General features: G+C 40.8%; 1 long non-coding RNA gene across 1 annotated transcript; it reads right to left on the minus strand.

The window, feature by feature from the left end:
• Positions 1-615: 615 nt before the first annotated feature.
• Positions 616-7,150, minus strand: LOC122866622. Its single transcript, XR_006375768.1, has 3 exons — positions 6,653-7,150; positions 1,104-1,174; positions 616-687 (listed from the first exon to the last, which is right to left on the minus strand). It is a non-coding gene; the product is annotated as an uncharacterized LOC122866622 (long non-coding RNA).
• Between the last annotated feature and the right edge of the window lie 3,473 nt (positions 7,151-10,623).

Here is a 10,623-nt window from a genome sequence, read left to right on the forward strand (position 1 = left end):
TGTTTAATAAGTTAAAACAATGTTGTGAGTTATGAGTTATGCGGCTGTGTGGTGAACATAACCTAATGGGTGTAATTTGTTCGTGAGTCTTCAGACCGCAGTAGAAACACACACAACTATGGGCTGAAGGAACTTTTTAGTTCCTTGAAAAGTAGTTCCTGGGAATAAAAGTTCCGCGTACTTTGGGTGGAAATGCAGCTTGGTTACAATACCTGCTGGCAGGAACTCAACCATGTTTGTAGTTGTGTGTGTCCTTGCAGTATCGCACAGAATTTTGACTTACATTTTTTAAGCATTACCATGAAAATAATGTGTAATGTGTAAAATGTGATAACCAACACAAAATGTAATAATTTATTACATTTTTGGTAAAAAGTTGTAATATGATGTGCTCAAATTTTTTTTAATCACTGTTCCAGTTACTCCAATATCCATTTCTACAAGGCCTAAGGACAAAAACATTGTTAGTACAAGTGATTTAGAGTGTGCAAGATTCTTTGGTTCCTTCACCCATAGGACTCAATAACAGACAAAAGGTACTTGATAAGATGGGTATTTTACTGCATGTGTGTATTTGCAGTACCTATGACCACGCAGCACCCTATCAAAGTGCACACTGTGACCTTAGTGAGATTGCTGAGGTGGATATGAAGACCTCGGACAGGTTTCTGGGGGGATTGTTGCCCGCTGAAAGAGAGAGAATGCATAAATAATTGTTAATTAGCTTACAGAGGCCATGCAAGGAGAGAGAGATGACAAAAGATTAGGGGGTGGAGAGATGGTGGGTTGGTTGGTGGGCTTCAGTGTTAATTAGAACTAATGTTCTGTTTAGTAAAGGAAAAACACAGGGTTGTATCATGCACTTACACACACCCCTCAAAAACAAAAACACTAAACTGTCTCAGTTTCATTCCGTATTTTCAGGGGTTTGATGTATATTCACTTCACCTTCTTCCCCTCCTCTTTACCACTGACAAGTACTTTTTTCCTCACGTTGTTCCAATTCCCCAACTGTTAAATGCCCTGATTGATATATGGTAGCAGATCTGCCGGTTTGTGTGTGTGTGTGTGTGTGTGTGTGTGTGTCAGTGCAGGCTAATTACCAAATCTCCAGATGAATGTCAGTGTGCGGAACAATCGGGGCGAAGTATCACATCAGCAGCAGCAAGAGTACCTGGGATAGATCAAGATGCCAACAGACCTCGTTAACCTCCACTCACTGCTCTGGGTTGTGTGTGCATCTGTGTGTGTGTGTGTGTGTTTGTGTGTGTGTGGCGACACAAGGGGACTTCACACATGTAATTGGAGACTAGGCCACTTACACAATAACAGGGACTTGTGTCACCTGGGTGTGATTTTCATAGGGAGTTTTCATACTGCTTGCGGCAACATAACAACTGGCAGGTCTGATTTTTGGTGTCTGGTGAGATGAGCTCTGCCTCCAATCATACGACTTCCTAAGAGTTCCTTGTCACACACCTCCAGATGGAGTCTGTGATCAGATTTGTCCCATATGAGAAGATTTTAGAGTTGTTTACTAAGTCTTGAAGTTAACTTTCTACACTATCCATGAGTAGATAGTCAAACCAAAAATAGTTAAACGCAGGATTGTTCATGTTGAGGACTGTAGTCCTACCTAAAGCTGTGAGCCATGCTGACAAATTTGAACTCAGACTGAAATGAATGATCTGCCAAAGATTTCCTACACAAACTGGTGTAGGAAATGAAGTGTGAACCACTGGAGCCCACATACTTACTAGGCTAATTTATACAAGCTGCATTTGCAAAGCTTGTTGTTAGAGGTAGAAACTCTGGGTGAAAAAGTGAAATTGCATGTTCAAAACTAGCTGATGCAAAAAAAATTAAGGTTAACGGTGGCTGATGTGCATTTACTTAGAGATTTGCTTATTTTTTAATCTTCTGACTTTGCTCTATAAATAAAGTAAAGTGCTCTATAAATAAAATTATTAGTATTAGAAATACTCATTCTATATCTGAGAGATCAAGATTACTATGTAATAATATACTGCAATAGAGTCACTAATGAACACTTACACCATTGTCCCAGCCTGGCCATCATACCTTTTGTGCACAAGTTTAAGGACAAGCAGGACTCAGCTTGAAGGAAACATAATGCTGGCTAGATTATGTTTTCTATTAACACAATGAGGAAATGCTGTTAATTAGCGTATATTGCAAGCTTACAAAAATATTGATACTGAACATGTCAGTAAAATGTTCACTGACAACATATTTCATTTGTTTTCTGCTAAAATAGTCAACCTTGAAATATAGTATCTGCCCCTAGCAATTACTGCATTATGAAACGTTTTAATAGTGATGTTTAGACAGTTGCAGCATTTGGTTAACACAGAAACAAGTCTGCAGTGACATATTTAACATATTTAACTTATTAACATTGAACCAAAACCAATATCTTTCCCTATCCTTAACCAAAGTGACCACTGAGACTGGTGCGTTTCATAACTGTAACGCTTCATTCACTCAAAAAATGTTGCATGTGAACATTATTCAGGCAATTACTTTTGCTATCACAATGCAATTGGGAAAACAATTTAAAAATATATAAATGGAATTTCAAGGAGACATGGTTGATTTTGTGTACATAGTTATGGTGTTTTTGGAACTTAATACCACTTACTTAATCCAACCTTCCTGCACCTGTGACAGAGTGGACATTTTGCAGGTGGACCTGTAGTTTTATCTAGTACTGGGAGTTTGCAATGGTGATGAGTGTGCAGATGTTTTTCTTAGTCTTAGTCTTCGTCTATCTTTCTTTATTTCAGAAGCCAGTGTTGTCTTTTTCCAGCGTTCCAAGCAGGAGTTCCCAACCTTTCTTGCACTGGACTGTTTTTATCATACCAGCATTGTTGAGGACTGGTCGATGGGGGAGGGGGTTGGGGGTATCACAACCGAAATCAGGCTAGGCTCTAAGCACATCAAACATTTGGATATTATAACACAGCATTTTATCTCCCCTCCCTTTTCTGAAGAAGTTTGTATCGAGCTCTTTCTCAAACTCTGTGTTTTTGCTTTTCACTCATGATAGCTAGCTTGTTGCAACAGCACATGCATTGGCAGCAAGGAAAGACAGCTGGACCACTATAGCTAAGCTGTTACAGACTTCTTCTGTAACAGCATTTTTAACAGCTGTAAAAAAAATGCTATAGTGGCTAGTCCTTCTCCACTCTGAAAAGAACAAATTCAACCAGAGAGGGCAACAACTGTGTCAGAAATGTAAAATTGCTGATGTTGTGTTTCTCATGTGAAAAGTACAATTGCTCTGAATCTCTAGAATCGATGTTGTTTGACCATGCTTCCACTGACTTCAGGACTCACCCAAGCCAGCCCTAACTATAAGCATTATCAAAGAGGAAAGTCTTAAGCCTAGTCATAAATGTGGAAATGGTGTCTGCCTCCTGAACCCAAACTGGGATCTGATTCCACAGGCAAATGGTAAATGGTACTTATATACCGCCTTTCTAGTCTTTCTGACTACTCAAAGCACTTTAAAGAGGCTTGAAGAGTAGTTTAAATTTTGCATGTGACAGCCTTATTTTCCAGCTCGCCACTGTTCCACAAGCTACTAAAATAAATTGGGATCTCTCACTGAATATCTTTTTCACTGGTCTTTTTGAACAAAGTGAAATGTGTTCCTGGATTTTTTTATCCATATTCAAGGTAACTACAGCACTTGCTATTAGAATCTGAACCCGTTGTCATTTTAACATAGTTAAACAATGAATTACAATAAAAATCAGGAAACTGTAGTTTAGCACTGTGTATATAATCTGTGTATCTCAGACTACCTGTCATTTCAACCCGTTCTCATTCCCAGGGCTTTCATTGGTGTCTTGAGACTACCAAATATCTTGTACAATGTCTTTAGAAAAGGCTTTCTATCAAATGCTTTTAGGTTTTTTGTGTTGATGTGTCTCAAAATATATATAAAAATTAATGTATAATTCATTGGGACTTTAATCTGCAGTTTATACAATCTTTACATACCTTGGTGGCATACACATAGAATTGTCATGTCAACCGTTGAGGGGGAAATAATGCATAGAGCATTCATACTGTAGGTACTTGAGTTGTTTTCTGATATTTAATCATTTATATATTTATTTTTATATGCTCTGCTCCTTTATGAAAAATGAAAGGGTTTACCTCAACAACTTATCGGGAGCGTAGGATGCAGAGTGTCCAACAAGCACAAATCAACCACAATCAGTTAGTAAGTGGACCACTCAGAACAATGTGTTTTTATGGCTTGTCGGGAAATTAAAGAGAAATCACAGTTTCACAATGTAGCTCTGATTAAATGACTAGCCATCACTCTACCACTATAGGAAATGTTCTGCTGCCATGCACATACAGTACATCACATGTGCACAAACACCACATGAGTGCTATTTATATGTATGCAGAGTGTGCTCACACACCTACACATTCAAACACACAGCTATTATCATTGAAACACAAACTTCTCTCTCAGCTCTGTAAAAGTGGAAGTACTAATTAACAATGTTGTTAATTACCTGACAGTATCAGCAGTTTTTATCAAGAGCTACAGGTCAAAGGTCACATCCTCTGACAGTTTCCATCATTAAACGACATATGGAGGAGAAAAACAGTAGAATGCTATATTGCTATAACTACTTGGCACTATTTATGTACATATATGCTGTAAATTCATGTAATTTCATTCTTATATTCCCATTTATTTTATTTATATACGTGCATATATCTCTAATTTGATCACTCTTCCACTGTGTGTCACTTTGCACATGCTCACAGTGCTGTAACTGATTATTTAAGACCTTTTATCCATTAGGGGTTTCTCCAACTACTAAACTAGTCAAGTAGTCAACTTCTAAAACTAAAGATAATTTGTTAAGCTGTTGATACAAACAAAAACACAACACTGGCATGTGTTTCACAAAAAAATATAGTTTTAATGTGAAGGCCTTGGTAGTCCTTTATTATGAAACAAACAAGGGAAGTCGAGCCTGAGAGTTCATTCATGACCTTGACATGAAAATTTTAACTGAAAGGCAGAATAAGTAGGATTTTTCGGTTGCAGTTTACAAATACACGATTCAAAATTGGCCCTTCCTTCCTGTCTCAACGAGTAAGAGAGAGAGAGAGAGAGAGAGAGAGAGAGAGAGAGAGAGAGAGAGAGAGAGAGAGAGAGAGAGAGAGAGAGAGAGAGAAAATGCAGAGAGGGAGCGACATTGGCGAGAACATAGAAGTGAATCAAAGAAATAAAACATTATTTTCTGATTGGTGAATGGGAGCCAGTGCATTCAGCTATCAAGCTCCTCTCCTGTGGAATCAGATCCCAGTTTGGGTTTGGGAGTCAGACACCATCTCCACATTTAAAAGTAGACTTAAGACTTTCATCTTTGATAAAGCTTATTAGGGCTGGCTCAGGTGAGTCCTGAACCATCCCTTAGGTTATGCTGCTATAGGCCTAGACTGCCGGGAGACTTCCCATGACACACGTCTCTTCTATCTCCTTCTGTCCCTCTCCATCTGTATGCATTTTTATCCCATTACTGCATGTTACTAACTCGACATCTTCTCTCTCCCGTAGTTTTGTGCTTTCTTGTCTCTCTCCTCTGTCCTGTCACTGTCAGCAGGTACTTCTGCCTCTGGAGCTGCAGAGTCTGAATCTATGATTGCGGGCCTCCTACTGCTCCCATGTTCCTCCAACCACACTACAATTATTATTATTATTAGTCTTATTAATAATATTTTATTATTATTGTTTAATTAAGATTAGTATTACCACTAGCATTACCACTAGCATTACATTATTATTATTTTAAAATCCTATGTGGAATTTGCATTTTGCTACTCACTCTCTCTCTCTCTCTTTCAACCCAACACAGAGTCTGGTTCTGCTCGAGGTTTTTGTCTCTTAAAGGGAAATTTTTCCTTGCCTTGCCTACCAAGTGCTTGCTCTTGGTGGAAATTGTTGGGTCTCTGTAAATAATATTATAAAAAGTATGGTCTAGGCCTGCTCTATAGGAAAAGTGCAATTGAATTGCGTACCATGTAGACTTGCATTACAGTGGTAACTGTGAAGCATTTGCTGAATGGGACACTTTACTGAAATGTCCAAACTTGTTACAGTTGTAACATCTTTCCTTTAGCTGGGCAGTTTTCATCCTTTGACTTATGACCCATTCTTCCACAATTATGACATTTCACATTTGAGCCATTTCCTTTCTCTACGTCATCTGAATGAGACTGTCTTCAGTTTTGCCATTGTGAATTACTCCTATGATTTTGTGAATAATTAATTCTCTGCACATCAGCTTTTGTACTAGCCGGTGCCACCCACTGGAGGATTTTCACTGCCTCTCTTGTAGCTTCCGTGAAGTGGCTATGTCAGCAGCTTTAGCTGGGTTATGTCATTAAGCAAATGTCAACTCAACTGGCTGCTTGTAGTCTTGTTTATCAATTGATCCATTATCAACTGCTCTGCTCTATTCACAAGTACTTGCTCGCTGCCTTAGCTCTGCTACATATGTACAGTTCTGCAAATTGTCCCTGTAGTTGTGCTCTTCTGTAGAATTTAGCAAGTTCAATAATACAAGCTCAAATTCAGTAACTTCAACCTCACCTGGTAGCATGGCAAAGATGCGTTGTCCCTCTGTCCCCAAACAGTGAAGAAGAATCACCAACTGTTGCTCCTTCGGGACCTTGGTTAATCCTGCAGCTAGCAGGTAAGGTGCTTTTCCATATTTTCCACTGCAGAGGAGGGTCGCCTGGTGCGGTCAAAAAAGACTGGATTAGTGATCGGTTGAACTTGCTCTTCTGCCATGGCCACAGGCTGTAATGGTGCTAGCTGTATCACGCGGTCGCTGATTTTGCAAAGTCAGACATCCACGTTCCGCAGAAGAGAGAGTGAGCCCTGTTTGACAGCCCCAGAGGTCCGCCACGTCTGCCATCCTCATACCCGGCTCCACCTCCGGCTTCAGCTCCTAGTGCCCATAGCGATGACCCGGAGCCCATGCAGCTAGGCCGGACTCTGCTTTCTTTGGCAGAGCGACAGCTCTGCTTACTGGAGAACAGATGACTATACTGTGGCGTTGTCTCCTCATGTCCTGTAAAAAGATGGGCTCAACAGTAATCCAGAGGGCATTGATGATAGACTATAGACCCGGAAATGCCCCCGTCCCTTTCTTCCTTTCTTGCTCAACTGATCCTGTCTGAACAGTCCCACACTGTTTCTTTATTTCTTTATTCATCGATTCCAGCAATGATATATATATTTTATGAATTAAATTTTTTGGACAATGCCCTTACTACCCAGAAGGGTATCAGCCGGGAGCCCTTGGTTAATACGCCTGTCTACCTTGTCTTCCACTCCCAGTAACTCTTCCCCCTCTGAGTTCACAGATCTCTCAGGGGTTCCCCCGGTGGATCTGGATTTGAACAATGTTTTCAACAAGGCACGGGCCACCCCGCTGCCACCTCATTGCCAGTATGACTGTGCCATTGACCTCCTCCCTGGACTCTTCTCTCTGTCCGCCCCTGAGACCAAGGCCATGGAAAGATACATCAATAATTCATTGGCAGCTGGCATCATTTGTCCCTCCTCCTCTCCCTCTGTGGCTGGATTCCTCTGTGGAGAAAAAGGATAACACCCTCCAGGACTATCAAGGCCTCAACGACATCTCTTTGAAAAACAGGTACACTCTCCCACGAGAAGAGCTGTATGCATCCTTTACGTTAGTATACAGCAGTTCCAGTGTCCTCTCCTCTCTAGTAGGACAACTCACATACTGGGTGAAATTAGTCAGTGTTGTTGAAACACCGACATGGTTGAAGTCACCCGAGATTAATATAAGTGCACTCGGGTGTTGAGTCTGGAGTTGTGCTATGGTGGTGTGAATGGCGTTGCATGCCGATGCGGGGTTAGCCGAGGGAGGGATATAAACAGCCACAACAATGACATGGGAGAATTTGCATGGCAAATAATATGGCCGGAGTCCCACAGCTAACAGTTCAATGTCTGGGCTACAGATACTCTGCTTGATAGTAACGTGACCAGGGTTACACCATCTGTTGTTGACCAGAACAGCAAGCCCGCCTCCTTTCCGCTTACTGCTCCCGGTGTGATCCCTGTCGACCCGAACAGTCTAAAAGCCGTCAATAGAAACGTCATGATCCGGGATGTCCTGGTAGCCATGTCTCTGAGAAGCACATCAAACTACACTCACGGAACTCCGTGCCGTTAGCTCGTACATTTTATTCGCCAGTGATCTCACGTTGCCCATGACGAGTGAAGGCAGACACAGCTTAAATCTCTTGTTCTCAAGTCTCTTTTGTCTGGGCCCCTCTCTCTTCCCTCGGCGCTTCGCTCCACCTCTGCATCCTCGGTGTGTCCTCCTCCAGATCTCAGTGGGGACATCGGTTGTCCTGGGCGCCATGCCGATTGGCTTCAGCATGATCAGCTGTTCCCTGGTGTAAATAATGCGGCCAAACAGCTGATCTGCAGCGGTGTCCTGACCAAGTAGCAGAAGAAGAAGTTTCACAGCGGAAAAAAAAATACCAAAACACTTTCTACTCTCATTTTCCTAAAGACGTAGTTTAAATTACACTTACACAAAAGTATACTCATGTTTGAAGAAAAAGATAAGCTAAAAGTTGGAAAAAGTAAGACAACGAGACGGAGCAATGGCAACAGGCAGAATGCATCCAAGTCCACACTGTTCTTTAACCGGTTCAACTTCTCTCTCTCTCCTACTGCCCAGGGTGGCGCTTTCTCACCAGTTCCAGTCTGAGAACTCCCCTACCCAAGCCGAAAAGATCCTCCCCTCTGCTTGCATCATTGGTGCTATCTCCTGGGCTATAGAGGACAAGATAAATCTGTCTTACCAAGTATCTTGCTCCCAGAGCCTGTCCCAGTTACCATCTCTTTGTCACTGTTAAACGCTCTCAGATTCTTCAGTGGGGTCACTACTCTCATCTGGCCTGACATCCTTGTGAGAAACGCACTCTGGCCCTCCTACGACACATTTCTGACTGGGGACCCCAATTCACCTCCCGTTTCTTTAAAGAGTTTTGCAGCCGTCTGGGAGCCACTGTCAACGTGTCCTCGGAATTCCACCTCCAGTCCAACAGCCAGATGAAGCATATGAACCAGGATATGGAAATGGCCCTGCACTGCATCTCAATTGATCAGTTGAGATGTACATTAATGGTAAAGGTAGTATCACTAAAAAAATGTCCCCCCAAAACTTTATACTGCCATAAAATAAAGTTTTGGTAACTGTTAACATTAACTTAAATTATTATATCTGTATAATTTTGGACATATATACTGATACAATTAGTCAAGTCAGGAAACAGGATATACCAGGACCCAAATACAGACTAGCAGGCAGAGCTGGTGCAGATAACTATTAACAAAAAGGCTTAAACTGGAGAAGGCAGGCAACAGTAGCTCACAGCAGGTCAGCAGTCTCGAACAAAGGAAACAAATCCAACAGTGGACAGGCAAAATCTAAAAATCCACAAACCAGGGTGCTTGACAGAGATGCAACGACAATCTGACACAGAATTAAGAAAGAACACAGACTAAATACACTCAGGTAGGGAAGACAACGAGACACAGATGAAACTAATAGACACTGGTGAAAACAATCAAAGCAATCAACGACAGGAAGCAAAACTACCAGACACATAAGGGAAGGAGAGTATTTCAAAATAAACCAGGAAATCAACTAGACACAAACCCAAAACCATGACAATATATATATATATATATATATATATATATATATATATATATATATATATATATATATATATATATATATATATATAATATAAAATACAAGTATGTGCTTTGTAAAAAAAAAACACCAAAGGATCCATTGCCCAAAACTTGTATCTTTTAAAGATGTTTCATGTTTCAAGAAAAGACATATTAAAAAATGTCTTTTGTCCCTGCAATCACCTCATTCCCCTCACCTGGTGTTCCCTGCCCATCTCCTCACCTGCAGCTCATTCCCATCAGTTCCTTAGTGTATAAACCGTTCCAGTTTCATTCACTTCCCACTGAATTGTGTGTTTTGCCTAGCACTCCAGTGTTTTTGATTACTTTTTTGCCTGACCTGCCTGTTTGATTCTTTTTGCCTGATTCCTGGAATTTCCCTTCCTGCTCCTCGTCTTCCTGCCCCAGTTTGACCATTACCTCCCTGAAGTCAACTGAACTTTCTTGCTACATTGCCTGCTTTTAGGTTCTTGTCTTCCACTCATCCAGAGACTTTACAGATATGCAGATTGATCAAAGAGCACTTTTTTCTGTAAATAGACATCTCAATCCTTTAGTAAAGGCTCATAATTTAAACAAACAGTGTGGTGAATTAAACATTTAATTAATATTATTTTATTTATAGTTATTTATTTTTGGTCAGTGCCCCAATTACCTAAGAAATGTGTTTTACTGAGTGGGACTATTAAAGGGTCATGACCTGAACCTGTCTTTTAAATCCTGGAACTACAGTGACACAAAGCAGACAAGCTGTTGAATATATCAGAGGAGGACTCATCAACATGGTTCTTATATCGTTCTTGTTGTCA

Source organism: Siniperca chuatsi, linkage group LG19 (genome assembly GCF_020085105.1).
Source record: "Siniperca chuatsi isolate FFG_IHB_CAS linkage group LG19, ASM2008510v1, whole genome shotgun sequence".
In the NCBI taxonomy this organism is placed as follows: domain Eukaryota; kingdom Metazoa; phylum Chordata; class Actinopteri; order Centrarchiformes; family Sinipercidae; genus Siniperca; species Siniperca chuatsi.